The sequence below is a fragment of the Engystomops pustulosus genome, chromosome 7, assembly GCF_040894005.1.
Source record: "Engystomops pustulosus chromosome 7, aEngPut4.maternal, whole genome shotgun sequence".
Classification (NCBI taxonomy): domain Eukaryota; kingdom Metazoa; phylum Chordata; class Amphibia; order Anura; family Leptodactylidae; genus Engystomops; species Engystomops pustulosus.
The window spans coordinates 153,725,554-153,744,320 of NC_092417.1; the positions used below are offsets into that span (position 1 = coordinate 153,725,554).

General features: G+C 42.2%; 1 protein-coding gene across 2 annotated transcripts in view; it reads left to right on the forward strand.

The window, feature by feature from the left end:
• Positions 1-18,767, forward strand: part of MACROD1 (mono-ADP ribosylhydrolase 1) — a 490,176-nt gene that overhangs the window by 232,152 nt on the left and 239,257 nt on the right. The gene's annotated exons all lie outside the window — the stretch shown is intronic.

Below are 18,767 nucleotides of genomic sequence, written 5' to 3' on the forward strand. Positions count from 1 at the left end.
TGTGCCTGGTGACATGGTCATTCACTTCCGGTGGACATGCCCCTCCTCCCATCGATGCCCACCAGCCAAAATGGACACATGGTTGTGTGCATGAAACCCAAAAGGGACAACTCCAGATGTAGCTCTTTTCCATGGATTGGAGTACTGTCTGATGAGTTAAACCTCAGGCTAGTAGATAGCACAACCTTGATTTATTGGTCCTCGTAATAAATCAAAAAAGTTTATCCATTTCCTGATAACCCTGAGCAAAGCTACATTTTTTTGAGGGATCCTTGTACCATGGTTAGACAGCACTCTCCTTCTTGCTGACAGTCCCAATACTCGGCCCAGGGACGCTTTAGAAAAATATTTCTTGATGATTCTGAACTGCTATGATGTCTATCTCATTGTCTGTAGCAACCGGCTCGCTCTCTGTAGTGCGGATGATTTGTTTTCCCTTTACCCATACCAAGACGAATGACTCTTAGTCGTACAATCAAAAGGCTGATTTACTGCGGTTGCTGTGAGTTTTCTTTTATTGCAACACCTAATTCAATGATAACATTTAAAAGTATAACTTGTACATCCTGTCGTACATCCTCTTTTCTCATAACTAATACCCTCCATACCCCTTATCATTTTGTGGCTCTTCATTGTACCCTCTCCAGCTCAATAAACCAAGGACCACTTCAGTCCAATAGTTACAAGCAAGCATGGATAAACCAGGGACACTTACTCATAGATGCAGACTGTGGTAATCTACTTATGTTTTTATCCATGGCCTCCTTTCTTTCTTAAATCAACTATTACAATTATGCAAACGAACCTAAAAGGATACTGAGCCCCTCTATGCTACAGATTCACAGGGTTTTACACTGTACAGGAGCACTTCCCCCTCCCATTTTGCGTAGGAGATTCCTGTGCGGCAATGAGATCACGTCAGGCAGGGGGAGGTCCTATAGGAGGGACTCTGAGAACTGCCCCAGTAGTCTTTTAGGTCATTCGCATAATTTTAACCGTTGATTTTAAAAGGAAGGAGGCCATGAATAATGAATATAAGAAGGTTACCACAGTCACTGTGCCTGGATCTATGAGTATGTGTCCATGGTTTATCATGATGGATTTTGGTGGTTGGTTTCCTTTAAATAGTCAATTCTGTTTGTAAGGCTGTACAAATGTAATGTTCTTATATTCCCCAACATCTTACACTCAAGCAGCCTATCTTTATGTGCTAGGGCCTGGGGCATGGGCTTCAAAGAAGATCCGTCTATGGCTGTATCTAAAAACTGAGCTTGTAGACCTTTGGACCTTGTGCGTCACCTATGACAAACAGCTGTCTGCCATGATAAAAATGTTTGCCTTTGCTAAACCACAGGGTCTTTTTGAGGGAGTGATAGTTATCAGAAGGCAGTAGATAACTACATGTACATTCATACAGGCGGTTCCCGACTTAGGTCCGTCTCTTACCAGGTGCCCTTATCGGCCCACTGCTGAATGTTTCTGGATACTTTACTTTAGTCCCAGGCTGTAATGATTAGCTCTTAGGTGTCTGTAATGAAGCTTTATTGATAATCCTTGTTCCCATGATGGCACAAAATTGTAAAAATCCACTTTAAAAAAAAAAAAATAGGAAAATTTCTGGAGGTACAATGATAAAATATACCAGATTCTACTTACATGCTAGAACAAACCGAAAAAACCTGTCTTGTACGTAACCCGGGTACTGACTGTATATACCTTTATTGAGTAAGGTCCGGACACATCTAGTTGCTTTGGTTTTTAAAAACTGAAATGGGGTCACTTTCTGCTTCTATATAAGGTCGTGTAACGGGTTAAACCGTAGCAGAAGTAAAAGGTGAATAAACATGTCAGCTACGGATGGATAATTAGTTTGGTTAAGACTTGAAATGGATATGAGTCAACCGATGCGCGGTGGTCATTCCTATTTATGTTGCATTAATAGCAAAATTAATTATTTACACATCAATATTCCTTTAAAGTTGTCTCACTGGGAGGACCGGATACGTGAGCCAAACATCTTATAGCGGTGACCTTGACCCGATCTCCTCCCTCTCAAATATTCCATCAAATTTTCCAGAGTATAATTAACATGTCTTCCTGTTTATTCTGAGCCTTGATACTTCTTATTCTGTCTGACTTTTATTCCTAATGGAGACGGTCACTGCGAAATCTGTTTTCAAAGGCTTAATTTGATGTGGAGCAGGATATCTCCTCCAAATGCAATTGCTTCCCAACGTGTAGGCAATAATTTATGTTTATATGTTTTTCTCGTCTAGTTTTTTTTTGTTTTGTGGCTCCTACAGTTTTAGTTGATTGATGGATTTCATATTTTCTTTCTTTTTAAGACTTGAATCGTACACAAAGATCTGTAGGGATGGAAATAAAAAGGAGCTTATGCTTCTCTTTCCTGTTGGATTCATTTTTTGCTTTGGCTCAAATACAGGCGGCCCCCTACTTAAGGTCACCCGACTTACAGATGACCCCTAGTTAAAGACAGACCCCTCAGCCCGCTGTGACCTCTGGTGAAGTCTCTGGATATTACTATAGTCCCAGACTGCAATGATCAGCTGTAAGGTGTCTGTAATGAAGCTTTATTGATAATCCCTGTTCCTATTGCAGCAAAAAATTTTGGAAATCCAATTGTCACTAGTCTGAAGAAACAATTATAAAATATACAGTTCCGATTTACATACAAAGTCAACTTAAGAACAAACCTAAGGAACCTATCTTGTATCTAACCCGGGGACTGCCTGTATAGTGTATGCTTCCGATTTTAGGCTATAATCACATGTGCTTTTATTGTGCACGTTTTTGGAGTAGTTTTTTGGCTAGTAGATGGGAGGGGCATTAAATAGATAGATTAAATAATTACACATAAGAAAAATATGGTCCAAACCCGCTAAGTAGAACCAGATAATGTATATCTAGTAAAACAAAGGTAACAAACTTAGACTATAAACCCTATATAACCCCCATATTGGACAATTCAATCCCCTTATCTAGCAAAAATTAATATATTTATATATTTTTGTCTTGAAGACTTTCTGTCACCGCGATTTACTTACCCAATCCAACATGTTACATAGGACTAAACCCACACATGCCACCCATACATTTGGTTTTATATATCAGCTGCTTCTCCTGTACCCAAATTTCCCTTTGGAGGGCTCCTGGTTTCCACATCTTTTGGACCTAGGAGTAATGAAGGGTGAAGGATGAGTGAAGGTGCTGGGCAGTTGGAGTGTAGCAGGTTGCGCTGTTAAAGCTGCAGAACTGGAGTCCTGAGGTGCTCTGCTAACACCCCCAAAGCACTTCAGCCTCATTTGCATATTTGTAAAGTGAAGCTTTTGGCATGGAAGGAGCAGCTGGAAAATAAAACCAAAGCTATGGACGGTATGTGTGGTCTTAGCCCTATGTAACATAGGAGACAGTTCAAGTAGGTAAATTTGGGTTAGGATTTCCCTTTAAAATACTGCATGTGTGGTTTTTTAGCTTTAAGTAGTCATTAAATGCATGATTCTTTTCTAGAAGGGGTTTCCAGCTGCACTAAATTATTTGTAAAATTGCTCAACATGCTGTTAAACTATAAATGAAATTATAATGTCATTTATCAATCCCCCGCATCTCCCCATTAGACAATGACTGGTTCCCCGTCCTCTCTCCGTTTCCCAGGTCTACATTGACGTGTGGACAATGGGGCATCTCTGGCCACAGTCTATCTATCTCATATCTATGTATCTATCTTCTGTATCTATCAGTCTGTCTATCTCATATCTATCTATCTTATATCTATCTCATATCTATCTATCTATCTATCTATCTATCTATCTATCTATCTATCTATCTATCTATCTATCTATCATCTATCTAATCTATATCTTTATCTATCTTCTGTATCTATCTATCAGTCTATCTATCTCATATCTATGTATATATCTTCTGTATCTATCAGTCTGTCTATCCCATATCTATCTATCTATCTATCTATCTATCTATCTATCTATCTATCTATCTATCTATCTATCATCTATCTAATCTATATCTTTATCTATCTTCTGTATCTATCTATCTAAAAGTTTTCAATATATATTTGAAAGTGAATAGACAAGCTATGCATTGAATAAATCATACATTATTTATTAAATATAATATTTGATTTTGAAGCCGGAGCCATTTCTAACCAACAATGATTCAGGCTCCACAGCCCAGAATGAATGGATATTGTGTTAAAGCTATTGAAAGTCTAGGCCGCATATTTATTATAATTTAACAAACATTTAAAGAATCTGTGCAATCTATGGGAAATCAGATGGAAAAGCAGAGTAAATGTACATTACTATATGCGTGCCTCTTATTTACAGAACATTCCTCCTATCCCTCCATTCTTCCATTTCCTGTTTATTATCCCTCTCCTCCTGCTATCAGTGACCTGTAAAATTGCCTACTCTGGAAATCCATCTTCCTAAGAGCGGCAACATTTGTGTTATGCCGGGCAGCCAGGTTTTTGCAGAACGCGCTATATGTTTATGTTTTAACCCCTGCAGTGGTGGATGTGGCTATGTCAACATCTGCACAGAGTTTGTATGTTCTCTCTGTGAGTTTCCTCTGGGTCTTCCGGTTTCCTCTCACACTCCAAATCATACTAGTAGGTTGATTAGATTGTGAGCTCCATTGACACAGGGACTGATTTGGCAAGCTCTGTGCAGCGCTGTGTCTCTGTGTGCGCTATATAAATAAATATAAATAAAGAATTATAATTATTATTATGTTTTTGTATTAACCTCTGCAGTGGTGGATCTGGCTATGTTTTTGTTTTAACCCCTGCATCCGTGGATCTGGCTATGTTGCTGTTTTAACCCCTGCAGTCGTGGATCTGGCTAGGTTGTTGTTTTAACCCCTGCAGTCGTGGATCTGGCTATGTTGTTGTTTTAACCCCTGAAGTGGTGGATCTGGCTATGATTTTGTTTTTACCCCTGCAGTGGTGGATCTGGCTATGTTGTTGTTTTAACCCCTGAAGTGGTGGATCTGGCTATGATTTTGTTTTAACCCCTGCAGTCGTGGATCTGGCTATGTTGTTGTTTTAACCTCTGAAGTGGTGGATCTGGCTATGATTTTGTTTTAACCCCTGCAGTCGTGGATCTGGCTATGTTGTTGTTTTAACCTCTGCAGTGGTGGATCTGGCTATGTTGTTGTTTTAACCCCCGCAGCGGCAGATCTCGCTACATAACATATGACAAACACAAACAAGAGCAAATAAAATAAATGTAAATGGCTACCGCCTTAAAAACATCGTCTGCAAGGGAAAAGATAGTGGAATTAACTCTACAGCGTTGATCTCTTCCCTCCATAACCGCTAATGAAATGTATCTGGAAAGTGAGGCATGTTCCTACAGCAAATAGTATGGAAGGAAATAAAGTAAAGCAAGGATACTTATCTGCATGTCTGCACATTGCAGCTTCCTCTTCTCGGATAAAAGGGAAATCTCCCTTCTTCATTCTTAAAAGAGAAGCTGTGTGTTCATGTACTAATCACCCCATGGAGAGAGGCTGCTCTCACATTCCCTGTGTCTAGGATAGAACGGCTTCTTTCTTTCCCAATGTTCTTTTCGCCTTTGTGTTCTCCTCTCTGTGTCCCCTCTCTTCATCCCCATTACACAACCAGTAAGTTTACGCATTACCGGTAGAGAACCGGTGGCGGCGGCGGCTGCACCCAACATCTTGATGGACAAATTAATAAGATGTATCATCATTGCGGAACAGGTGATCATCAGATAGTTTTCGAATATTTAACTAATTACGGAAGATTAATGGTTATTCATTTCTGATTAACTCCCGACACGGATACTGGACCTTCAAATTCAATTCAGTATTGTAGCAGAACTGCTCAACAGGTGGGGGGCACCGAGCGTGGACAAAGAGGAAGATGACAGCACTTAATAATCAACAGGACGCAACTGCTTGTCACTTCCATAATGATGACAAATGGCCTCGTCTTGGACACTGGCGTGGTCCTGAATTGACAATGAGGATGCACTTTTGTGGTGGTTCATAAGATGGTATTGTAGGTAGCATCTACAAACTATATACTGATAATATACAGTGGACTTCCAGGACATATATTTCTTCATTTCTGCAAAAAAAAAAAAAAAATCATACTGTCTGATGCCACCTTACCTGTCCTATTAACCCATAACACCCAATATAGGGAGAATACGTGAAATTATAAAGTTCATGATCTCTTTGCCAGCCATGTCAATATCTGCATCCGTATGCTTCTGGAATAGCTGTAGGATTACCACTGCGCTGAATCCTGCAGTAATTTTAAGCAAAATGTGCAGATAGTAAGAATAAAGAGCCGCCAGTGCTCAGGTGAGCGCTGTGGTGTCTTCGCCTAGCACATACCGTGTTTCTACAAACTTATAAAACAGGGTCTTGTATTATTCTTTGCTGTGAAAAATGGGTCAGGACTTATTTTTAGTGGATGTCTTTTTTTTTTCCATGTACAAAAATCTGCATTTATACCAGAACAGCAAGATCACCATTTATTCATATATATAAGCATGTCAACATTTTCTGGAACAACCTCAGAACACACAAACTTATGCAAGCACAGTGGCTCAGTGGTTAGCACTACAGCCTTACAGCGCTTGGGTACTGAGTTCAAGTCCCATCAAAGTCAACATCTGCAAAATGTTTGTATGTTCTCTCCGTGTTTGTGCGGGTTTCCTCCGGGTCCTCTCATACTCCAAAACATACTGGTAGGTTGATTAGATTGTGAGCCCCATTGAGGACAGGGACTGATTTGGCAAGTTCTATGCAGCGCTGAGTAATCTGTGTGTGCTATATAAATAATGGAATAATGATATTTCTAATAATTCTATTGTGAACTTCTTGTGAATTTTTTGTGCCTTTTAGGTTTGTTGGACATTTATCATGGCTAGCACTGGCACTTTTCTTGAATGAGCACCTCTTGTGGCTGTGACTGCTTGTAGCGCATTGCATCTCCCTCTTCCTCCTATTCCTTCTCCATGCTGCCTTCAGCTGACACGCTTTTTAAAGAGAATCTTCTCTTTAATACTGCATGGATTGTGTTTCTTGCTGCCATGTAGATATTCAAAGTATGTCAATGCAAAGAGGAGATCATTGTCTTTAAAATGTCACCAGAATTGTGTTTCTAGGTGCCATGATTCAGAAGATATAGCCATTTGTAACTAGGGCTTATTTTCGGGGTAGAGCTCATATTTCAGAACTTCTTTAAAAGATGGATACTGCAAGGGCCTATTTTGAGGGTAGGTCTTATTTTCTGGGAAACATGGTAATACAGTGGCTGTCCTTGGTATTGCAGCTCAGCTTCTTCCATTTCAATGGTACTAAGTAGTAAACCATGTGATGAAGTTTCTTTATGTTACTGGCTTGTGAAGTGTAAGCACTACTCTCCTCAGCATGCAACCAGTTCGGGCAGCCGAATTGCCAGTTGGAAAGGTATCACCTATCCTAGGGACAACCCCTTTAAATGCGCGTCTTTGTTGTATAGTAGTTGTCTGCTATGTCTGGGGATGAGCAGACCTGTGGAGCCGAGTTTACCCAAATTTGAAAGTTCTGTTTGGGTTTGGGTACCGTACACTATCCCGAACATGCACACAGTAACATCCGCAGCATCGCTCCCTGTAGCGTCATTTGGGAGCGACAATCCTACAGTAAATGGTGCCGGGGGGGTGAGCACAAACACAAAACGCCAACTTCTTGTTGAAGTCGGGTTTCTGTGACCCGAACCCTCAATGTTCGCCACAGACTTGACCACAAGGCAGTTCGGGTCTGCTCATCAATGACATATTCCATCCCAACGTTTATATCTGTAGTTCATGTCTGTGGTAGTAGTTTACCAAACCACGTTGGGCGGACCTGACATCAATGACCCAATTTTGTCTAACCTAGTTTTTAAGAGACTGTATTAAAGAAAACTGCATGGCAGATTCAAGGTTGCTAGATTTGTTTAAAAAAGAAAATAATAAAAAAATAAACTGGACATCTGTGACCTACATATGTTGGATATCTATTTTTAAATAACTTATCATTTCTGCACCAAATAACAGTATTCATAGATTATTTATATACTATACAGTAATCTCTATACAGATCCTCGGTGTTATGTCATGTCTACTATCATACAGTCACTAGCTTCTAACAAACGTAGCACAAATCAACAATACAAGCGAATAGAACAAATGCTGTGGTATATTATATGGGAGAAAAATTCCTCTTTCTCTTCTTATCCAGTTCTTTTCCTGCTCTCCCTCCTCTTTCCTTCTAAACTGATATTTACATCATTTACAGTCATTACTTTACTGTATTGTCTTATATGATGGTTCAGCTTCCATAAGTGAGCCAGAGAGGGAGGGGAGCTGAATTTCCTAAATCTTTATGCACAGTATAATGGAGACATAATAGCAGCTAGTCTCCAGCCACCAGTTCTGAGACATAAGAGCTTGTAGAGTTCAAAACTTCTGGAAAGAAACCATATAATTGAAAGATTAGGGGTTACTTATAACGTACTTAAACGTATCAGCTCATCCTGAATACAGAAAGTATATTGGAAAATTGTATAATTTTTCATCAGTCAAACAATAACATTAATTTGCCAAAGTGGGATTACCCCTTTAATAATCCTTTTGTTCTCTGCCCAAGTGTATAACTTTCGATTTATCTACGTAAAACTTCATCAGGGCTGCTTTCAGGCAGAGGGGAGGAACAAGACAGTGGGACTCATTTTCTAAGGGTCCGCGGAGCGAGTTTTCGTTGGTTTTCCCGACGATTTCCATTTTGCACCGCATCACGCCGGGGATCGTGTCGCATGCGATCAGATTTTGGCGCATCAGGGCCGGCTTGCACGTGACAGAAAACGGGGGGTGGGCCGTCGGACAACCCGACGGATTCGGACTATGCGCAGGATTTAACATTTAGAATTTTGTCCCAAGACACGCACTTACAAGCACCGGGAAGAAGAAGGTGAACTCCGGGGGACCTTGGCGCGAAAGCGACGGATGCAGGAACTCGGGCACACGATCTTCATGAATTGCGCCGGACTTCATCCTAGTCGGACCATCCGAATCGGGGATCGCAACAAGACCAGGTAAGTAAATTTGCCCCAATGTATCATACTGTATATTCATACACTGGGATACGTTCTAGCCTGTAGTGGATTATAAAACAGGACCTTCACCTATGAAATCCTCATACATCTGTTCCTGCTCTCAATACACAAGTACACAAGAGCCATTACAGGATTTTTGAAGGACCTCAAACCGTAGATTGAAAGCAAGCGGAAGAGATAGATCCTCCATTCCCCAAGAAGCTGATTCTAGTACCAGATGTAGGAAGTGATTCCAGACTTGTAGGGGCTATAATATTCATACAGCCCAGGGTCTCAGAGCGGTCTTAATCCACCCCTGATCCTTGCCCTCGGTTGTAAGAGCCCTCGGAATACACCTAATGGGGCACATTGACTTACCCGGTCCTGTCACAATCCCCGAGGTGTGTTGTCCGACGAGGACGAAGTCTGCTGCGATTCAACAAGATTGTGCGCCCCCAAAATCCTGTCACTTCCCCGCTGAGGTCCGCCGGAGTTCACCTTCTTCCCGGTGTGAGTGTGGTGTGAGTGCGGCGTGTCTTGCTTCACAATTTGAATTGTTAAATCCCTTGCGTGGTCCGAATCCGTCAAATCGTCTGTTGACCCACCCCCCGATTTGTCTTGTGAAAGTCGGCGTGATTGCAACACAAAACGATCGAAGGGACACAATCCCCAGCGCGATCCTCGAAAAGTCCGGAAACCCGACGAAAATTCGGCCGCAGGACCCTTAGTAAATAAGCCCCAATGTGTCCTAAAATGTGTATATGTATATTTATAATCCACCATTCTCAACAGGTGATATCACAGTTATCATCATTGGCTAATTAGCTGCCCCCATAATCTAGTACAAATATATAAAAAAAACTTATTGTCTCAATTTTTTTCTTTATTGATGGTGAGAAATAGATGATACAATATTTAAAAGAGTTTTGCTGAAATAGAAACCTTGAAAGCATCACCTTGTCCTTGCTCCAATGGCAAAAGCCATGTAGCTATTACAAAACTAAAATTACAATTCTAAGAAGAATTCATCAAGCCGGAGCGTAGAATAATCCGGAGACATGTGTGACAGTGTGGAAGATGGCACTTTATGATGTGAGCGGCCCTGTACAGTGTCACGGTGCCCCGTTCAGCTTTGTCAATTAGCACCAGCCGTGACATAAGCGAGCGCATAACCCTTCCTTCTTACTATTCTGCAGGAAATCACTTAACCCCCTACCAAACAGAGACCCCCCGCTGTCCTGCAGAGAGGCGTCGTGAGCTCTTCTGTGTCGCTTCACCCTGTACTTCTAATTATAGTTATCACATCTCTCTTCTTCAGTCGCTGCTGAGACAGATTTTTCCTCGGATCCTGTGGTCAGGATTCCTCTTGTCACTGCTTTTATCAGCCCTGTCCCCTCCGCGTTGGGGTCTCTCAATCAAGCTGACAAGTTTTCCCAGGTGCAGAGGGCTACTATCCCGCTAAGGAGGCGGCGCAAGGACCTCTCTGTCAGACTTCATTCCTCTTCATAGGATCGCTCCGGCTTCAGCCTTCTGCACAGATTAATTTATAGGTATTTAAGGCTGGCAGGACCTTTAAAGGACTTGACTAGGAAGCTGGTGCCATTAGACCTGGGCGAGTAGAGTCAAAGGGGAAGTGACACTGGGAAAGAAGAGTAGAAATTGACCAGCATGATGGAATTAAGGGAAAAAAAGTTTTCAGTGGTGTTCAAATTAATGTCTTTCTTTAAAATTGTCTTTGAAACAGTAGGATGGATAGTACAAGAAGTTCCAGAATCCATGGTGTTTTAATGCAAAAGTAGGTTTGTAATTTAAGCATTAAAAAGCCCCCTCAGGTAGAATATGAAATGTCCATTCTAGAATTCCCTGATTTATGTGAAATCTAGCCCATCCAAATGTATAGGCAAGTGAGCCGAGACAAAAAGAGTCACTGTTTACCTAAGATTAGTCACTTTTTGCCTGAGATGAGTCACTTTTAGAGGCTGTCTTTGTGATCAGGTTCCAGCTTCTAGTAGCTCCAATGATCACAAAAACAGTTTTCCTATCTACAACTGCTTTATTCATTACTATGGATCTACTAGCAATGGCTAAGTAAAGAATGAAGAAGAAGAAGTAGAGAATGAGAATGAAAGAACACCTCTGCTTTTGAACTGGAGTGTTAACAGTCATGGTCAGGCCGCTCCACTAGAACAAAAGCACCTACTGTATTTTTTCGGACTATAAGATGCACCCCAGATTTAGTCATTCAATAAAAGGAAATTATAGTTGATTAAAAATTACATGTTGGTCACACACAATCACAGCACAAACAACTTTTTCACATCCATTCACTTCCACACAGCTCTGTTACATCAATTCACTCTCACAAACAAAGCTCCTCTACATCTATACACTCGCACACAGCTTTGCTATATGCATTCACTCACACAAGGTTCTTCTACATCCATACACACACACACACACACACACACAGCTTTGCCACATTCACTCACTTCCAAACAGCTCTGCTATATCAGTTCACTCACACAAACAAAGCTCTGCTACATCCATTCACTTCCACACAGCTCTGCTATTTGCATTCACTCACACAAGGCTCTTCTTCATTCACTCACACACAGCCATATTCTATCACTCTAAGTCCTGCAGTACCACTGCTGTTGGGACAGCTGGGAGAGGGAGAGATCAGTGCAGAGGCTTTGCTCTCTCTGAAACTGGTGAAATGCTTTATCAGGGCTTCACCCGATCTCCAGGACAGTGGTCAGGAGGGCCTGGCAGAGCTGGATCCACCTGACCTTTTTAGTATAAGATGAAGGAACATTTTCCTTTAGCCAGTAAAATTTATAGAAATTTAGAGTAAAATTTAGATACAGGAGCATAGAAATTAAGAATTATCTGGGTTACCAATTCAAAAAAATAATTGTGCTTACATGAGGCTACTGAGTTAGGGTAGGTTAACAGCAGGGTTGTGCCACCTCAGGCATTCATGACCTATCCATAATGTCAATAGGTGCAGCCTTAGATATTTTTGGCACTCCCTTTGGCATGAATCAATCAGTTGTGCACATCTCCATTCAGGAGCGGGGGTGGGCACACTGAGGTCAGTATAGGCGTGGGCCCCACTGGTAGGCTTATTGTTCCAAAATCAAATATGTTTCCTTTGGCAGCACATGAGTACTTGATTGAAGGTGCTAGGCACAAGGAACGCTGTATGTTGGTTGGTGGGCACACGGCATAGGATGTTGATTAGACTGAAATTGTAGGTGTCCCAATAGTCAAAGAGCTTGTGTTGCCCAAAATTCAACCAATGCGGAACATTTTCTATATAAGATGTGCATATATATATTTTTTAATAATAATTAATAAAAGATTACAAATCAGTCATGTGACTGTCTTCCTGCAGTGTTGTCAGAAAGCAATGGGAGGGGGTCTCTAAAGAAACCGATGGGGCAGGGGACAGTGACGAGATACCAGGACGGGAAGATTAATGTATGGATTGTGCCCTGTGATACATCTAATGTATTTTCCTGTTGGTAAATAAGCTCCCTGTTTGCTTTGTAGGCTGCTGGGTCCCTGTGAGACAGTGTGCTCCGAGAGTGCGTGTGTTGTCTTTATCCTTCTCAGTGTCTTGTTCACCTCTGCGTGAATCCGCTTGTTTGTTAACTCCGGCTGTGATGTGGGTATTAAGCAGCGTTAAGCATTACTGGTGACAAGAGATCGCTCCCCGCGCCCTGTGTACTGCGCGTTATCTGCTGCGCCTGTCTCTACCGTGACTGTACACAATATGGACGACCCATGGCACAGCCCGAGCTGATAGTCATGTGTGTCATCATTCTCAAGTCATAATGATATATTTATTTACACCACAGAGGGGGGTTTGTAACAATTTACCATGTACCCATGACCCATGTTTAAAGGGGTTGTCCACTTTCAGCGAATATTGTATTTCCTGCGTATAAGCCGATCCGAGTATAAGCCAAAGCACTTAATTTTACCATAAAAAAACTGGGAAAATTTATTGACTCGAATATAAGCCTAGGGTGGGAAATGCAGCTGCTACTCTTTAATAAAATGTCCAGCCGAGCCCCTTCATTAATAAAATGTCCACAGAAGAGCCCCCAAATTAAACTCTGTATTTACTACTGGTATCCTCCTCACCCCATAGCTCCTCTTCTGTCCGCAGCTCTGGTTTCTTTACCCGGCATACACACTATGGCGCGTCAATGTCACCTGCTGAGATATTGGGGCTCATTTACTAAGGGCTTCGCGGCCGCATTTTCGTTGGGTTTTCCGACTTTTTCCGTTTTGCAGAGAATTCCGCCGGGCTTTTGGTGCACATGATCAGATTTCGCCGCAATCGCGTCGGCTTTCACGCGACAGAAATTGGGGGGCGTGGCCGTCAGAAAACCCGACGGATTCGGAAAAACCAGCGGATTTAAAAAACAAATTGTGTTGCTAAATCAATCACTCACATGCACCAGGAGTAGGTTGGTGAACTCCGGCAGACCTCGGCACAGAAGTGACACCGGGTGGACATCGGAACGCACTACCTTAGTGAATCGCCGGAAGACCCGAATCCTCGTCGGAGAACCCGCCGCTGGATCGCGACAGGACCGAGTAAGTAAATTTGCCCCAATGTGTCAGTAGAGGGCATAAATGTGTACCTGTCGGCACTCCCCAGAGGACGCAGGGAGAAAAAGGAATCGGAGCTGCAGTTTTTTTTTATATGCACCCAAGTACAAGTCCAGTGGGGTCTTTTTCTGTAAAATTTTTGTGCTGAACAACTATTCTCGAGTATATATGTGGTTAATCGATATTGTTTGTGTAATGAAAAGATACCAGTTTTCAAATGTACTTTCTGTATCAATTCCTCCCTGTGTTCTAGATCTCTGCTTGCTGTCATTCTATAGGAAGCTTCATTGTTGGGACCCCAGTTCTTGTGAGCAGCCCCCATTAATTATATTGTAATCTCCTATCCCAGTGTTGGCGACCCTTTAAGAGACCGAGTGCCCAAAATGCAAACCAGACCCACTTATTTATTGCAGAGTGCCAACACAGCAATTCTAGCATTACATTATTAAAATCTTCTTGCTCTGTGTTATTCAGCTTTCAATGGTGCTGAGGACACCAATATCGTTGACAGAAGGTGGGAAAATTCAGATTGATATTGGAGCTTCCCTGAACAGGAAGAATTGTGGGGCCAAGAGCTTCAATGACTCCAATGATAATCAGACCATGTCCACACCTTCTCTTCCTGCAGTCCCAGGTAGACCCATATGCTTCACGTCCTGGGCTACCTGGGCCTGCCGGAGGAACCCTCAAGTCCTGACTGGTGAATTCTGTGCTGGGGCAGCAGCCTGAGTGTCCACTGAGAGGGCTCAGAGTTCCACCCCTGGCACCCGTGCCATAGGTTCGCCACCACTGTCCTATCCTGTGCACAGGTGATGGTGATACTCCGGGGTCATACATTTTAATAATCTATTGTTAGGATAGTTCATAAATGTCAGATTATTGGGGGTATGGCACCCACCAGCCCTGACAGCACCCCTGACATTCAGCTAAGGTCTATGTTGATGTGATGGCTAGAAGAGGTGATTTAATGATTTCGGTAATAACAATTTAGTTCTTACATGTTCTCCATCTCTCTGGAATCAAAAACCAGACGGTTTTCCGGCTACACAGCAACTTTCTGTGTACGATGTTACTTTGTATGCAGTATCCAACCCCATAGGAACGCGCTAAGATCCATACAGCGCAGTGTACGAGACCCGCATAACCAGGTAATGTATGTATGTGTAGCCGCCGTCCAGATAAAACCATGCTGCTGTTAATCTGATTATTCCGCGTATGAGTTTTATGTACTTTTTCTGGTCGAATGTCTCTCTAGCCTCCATTATTAAAGGAGAGGCAGGGGATCATGAATATCTTGTATTACATTAATGTGCCTGTTAGTGTAATGTGTGAAGTAATCAGGGAGAGAAGTGTGAGCGCAGCGATCTGCCTCTGTTTACTAATATTCACACGAGGGAGAGGAGAGCCGACGGATGTGCAGGTAGCCCGCCGCTTGTTCTGTGCTGCGTCTCGCTCTAGCAAGGTCATCCCATGTAACTCTCCGTATGTCTAACAGAGAATAAAACCTTTATTCCTTCTCCGGTTCTTTACTCTATTACTTATTAGTTCTGGTTATGCCTCATATCTGCACATGGTTTGTACCGTCACAAGACTGACACCATTGGAGGCCATAGAACTCCAATGACCGTACAAAGCATTGGGAATATGCAGTTTAGTTCTGGTCACCAGTCCATAGAGAGTATGTACTGGAGCTGGAGCGTTACAAAAATCATAAACGGTATGGAGGGTCTCAATTATGAGGAACGATTAAACTAATTATTTAGTCTCAAGTAGAGACGACTAAGTGGGGGGACATGATTGATTTATATATATGGTTTTTACACAACATCTGGTGAAGAGTTGTTGCAGGTCAAAAGACAGGGGGCGCTAGGCAAGGTTAAATCCCCAGAGGAGAACATTTTTCTTTACCATAAGAACTATGGATCTGTGGAGTAGCCGAGCTCAGGTGCTGGTCACAGCAGGGACAGCAGAAAGCTTCAAGAAGGTCCTAGATGCCTTTTTACAGCAAAATAACATTGATAGTTCTGTTATAATATAGAATTATTTCCCTTACATCAATTCCTCATCCCAAGCCTTTTCTTTCCTTCTTTGTTTGATACAAGGAACTTGATGGACATGTGTCTTTTTGTAACTATTTAAAAGTTCTTTTGGGCTCCATAGTATGTATATCACGGGCTCGAAAAAAATCTGGCCTGTCCACCATTATTTGTGGCTGGTGTGTCACTGGTGTGTGAGGCCTGTGCTGCAGTTTGTGCTCCAGAGCTGAACTTCTTACTGTAATGGGAATAGTTCACAACATAAAACCATCAGCATTCCACCTGTAACCTGCTCGTATTTGAGTAGTCAGTATGTTTTCGGAAAAGGGGGAAAAAAACATAAACTCCTTACAGATGTCGCCCTTGGTCGGATTCAGCCTTGACATAAGAAACTGAATATTTATAAGACAGAACTTCTTGTTCTTTTACAATCTACTTTCCACTCCATTCTGTTTGGATGTAGAACTACCAGAACTCCAAGGCAGAGAACCCGCAGATCTGTCTCCTACTCCAATATTTAAAACAATGTTCATATTCAATAAATGTTTTCCCTTGGCAACCCACAAAAAGTGTAATTTTGATTCATTCTTGACCATTTTCAATCAGTCTTTCTCTCACGTAACTTTACCCTCTCTCTGCTTTATCCATCTGTATTCATCTCTGTGACCAGCCACTAGGCTTGTGCGCCTACAACTCATCTTTCATCCATTAGGTTCTCCAAATTGCCTCGCTTTTCTATATCACCTCCGTACCTCTCTGCCTGCCACCCAAACTGTGCTGTCCAATCAGCCAGTGCTACAAGAATGACCTCATGGTCCCAGACTTTTCTTGTGCTGAACTAATTCTCTAGAATGTGCTACCTCAGATAATCAAGTGGCTTCCCTAAAGCCACAGTGTCATAAGTGTCCTCATAAAACATGGAAAACGCCCAGGGGGGAACATAAAATTTGGTCGGGGTGTCATATGCCTAATGTGTGTTTCGTGGATCCGTATCCTGTCTGTGGTCAGAGTCTGAGGAAAGGTTTTGCAGTTCCTGACATTACATGGGATGTTCCTTTTTTGTATTTTTGATGGTAGGAAGCTCCTCATCACAATATTTTTGATATTTGGAGATTGTCTGTAGCACAGCAATGGAGGGTCTGGGAACACTAAAGGATTATTATAAAGGATTATATAGGTGCCAAACCTTCACCCATGAAATGCTCATACATATATACATGTATATTGAGGAACAGGAACAGAAGACATTTCAGAACCTTTGAAGGTCCTGAAACCACAGATTGAAAGCAGAAGAAGGAACACATCCACCTTTCCCCAAGAAGCTGATTCTGGTACCAGATGTAGGGAGTGATTCCAGACTTGTAGGGGCCATAATATTCATACAGCCCAGGGCCCATGGTAGGCTTAATCCGCCCCCGTCTGGGGACATTGGCCCAGAATTGTGTTGTATCTCAGTCATAACTATGGCACAAACTATTAAAACCCACACCACTGCGCCCCTTTAGGTGCACCATGTCTGACAAAATGCAACCGCAACACGAGGCTCCAAAGATGCTTTTTTCACGCAAATGTGGAAATAAAAGAGGCGCAGACGCAATAATTTATCTTGGTCACTGTCTTTAGGCAGTCGTCTTTGTGGAGAATGTGGCGGGGATTTCCTGAGGTTGTTTTTAGTATTCCCAAATGTGTCGAAAAAGAGAACACATACTTTGCTCTGGGACCCAATATCCAGTACTTCCAGCTTTCGGGACTGACATTACGGGGGTGGGGGTGACCGACCCTAATGAATGGCCTCCTTAATCTACAGGACATCACTTGCGTTTTTTAGGGGAATTTGCTCTTTGGTTGGAGGAGGCCAACTGGAAGTTCTAGCCCTGTAGACCAGAGCTGGAGTGGGGTAAGTATGTGCACTTTTGTTTTTTCCATCCCAGCTCCTGGGGGTTTTCTTAACTTTGTAACTTTTTTTTTTATTCTTAACTGCTAACTTTTTCTTATGCTCCACACACTCACATTCACTACAAGTCACGTTCACCATCAAAAGGAATAGAGCTACAAAGATACAAGAGGTGTATTCGCCTTTTTTGATGTTTAGAGAAGTGATGAATGGACCTGTTAAAATTCATCTTTAGGTTCGGCCGAACTACAACGGGTCTGCTCATCACTTCTCTTGACGTCAGTAAAAGCTGTAGATAATTTTCCTGTCTGATTATCCAAACCCAAAATTTTAAAAACCTGTCCTGGACCCCAACCAATAACATCCATGATCAGTGCTGCCACTAATTGCGAGGGTAACTGTTTAAATGTGATTGGCAAAGTCTCCAGTGACATTTAATTTACCCCCAGCAACAACCTGCCGGTGGCATCGGGCGCCGTCATTTTCAGGGGGATCATCGCTCACCAATGACAATTTTGTCACATGCGATCATTTTAACGCCGCTGGGGACTTTGCCAGTGACATTTGTGGGTGTTACTGGTTGGGGTCTGGGTTCGGGACAGCTTTTTTATTTTCAGAGTTAAAGAGTTAATAAGCTCTTATCCGCAAACCACTGGATGGAAGAATGGACAATAGGTGGGTTTCACCATCGCAGAATATGGGGGGTCTAACTGGTGCCAACTAGGATTTGGCCAAAGCCTCAGGCAACGAAACAATACAATCAAAGTTGCCTTGAACTCTTCTTTTTTGGGCTTATTCCTGCACAGCTAATCTCTAGTCTGCGTAGTCAAGTCCTTTACAAATGTCCTTCAGGAAACGTCTTTATTGTTTGAAAGGAAGCTATTAGATTAAAGAAGAGACACAGGAAGAGCGTCTGCAGCCTACAGAAAGCCTCGTCTGGCCTGGGTAATAGTGAATTCCAATTTCATGCTCGGAGATGTACCTGCAAGATTAAAAAATACAGCTGTTTTTAAATCAAATTTGGGCCACGATTTGCCTCCTGGGAATAGGATGCATTTGATATTAGTTTGTTTCCCAGATA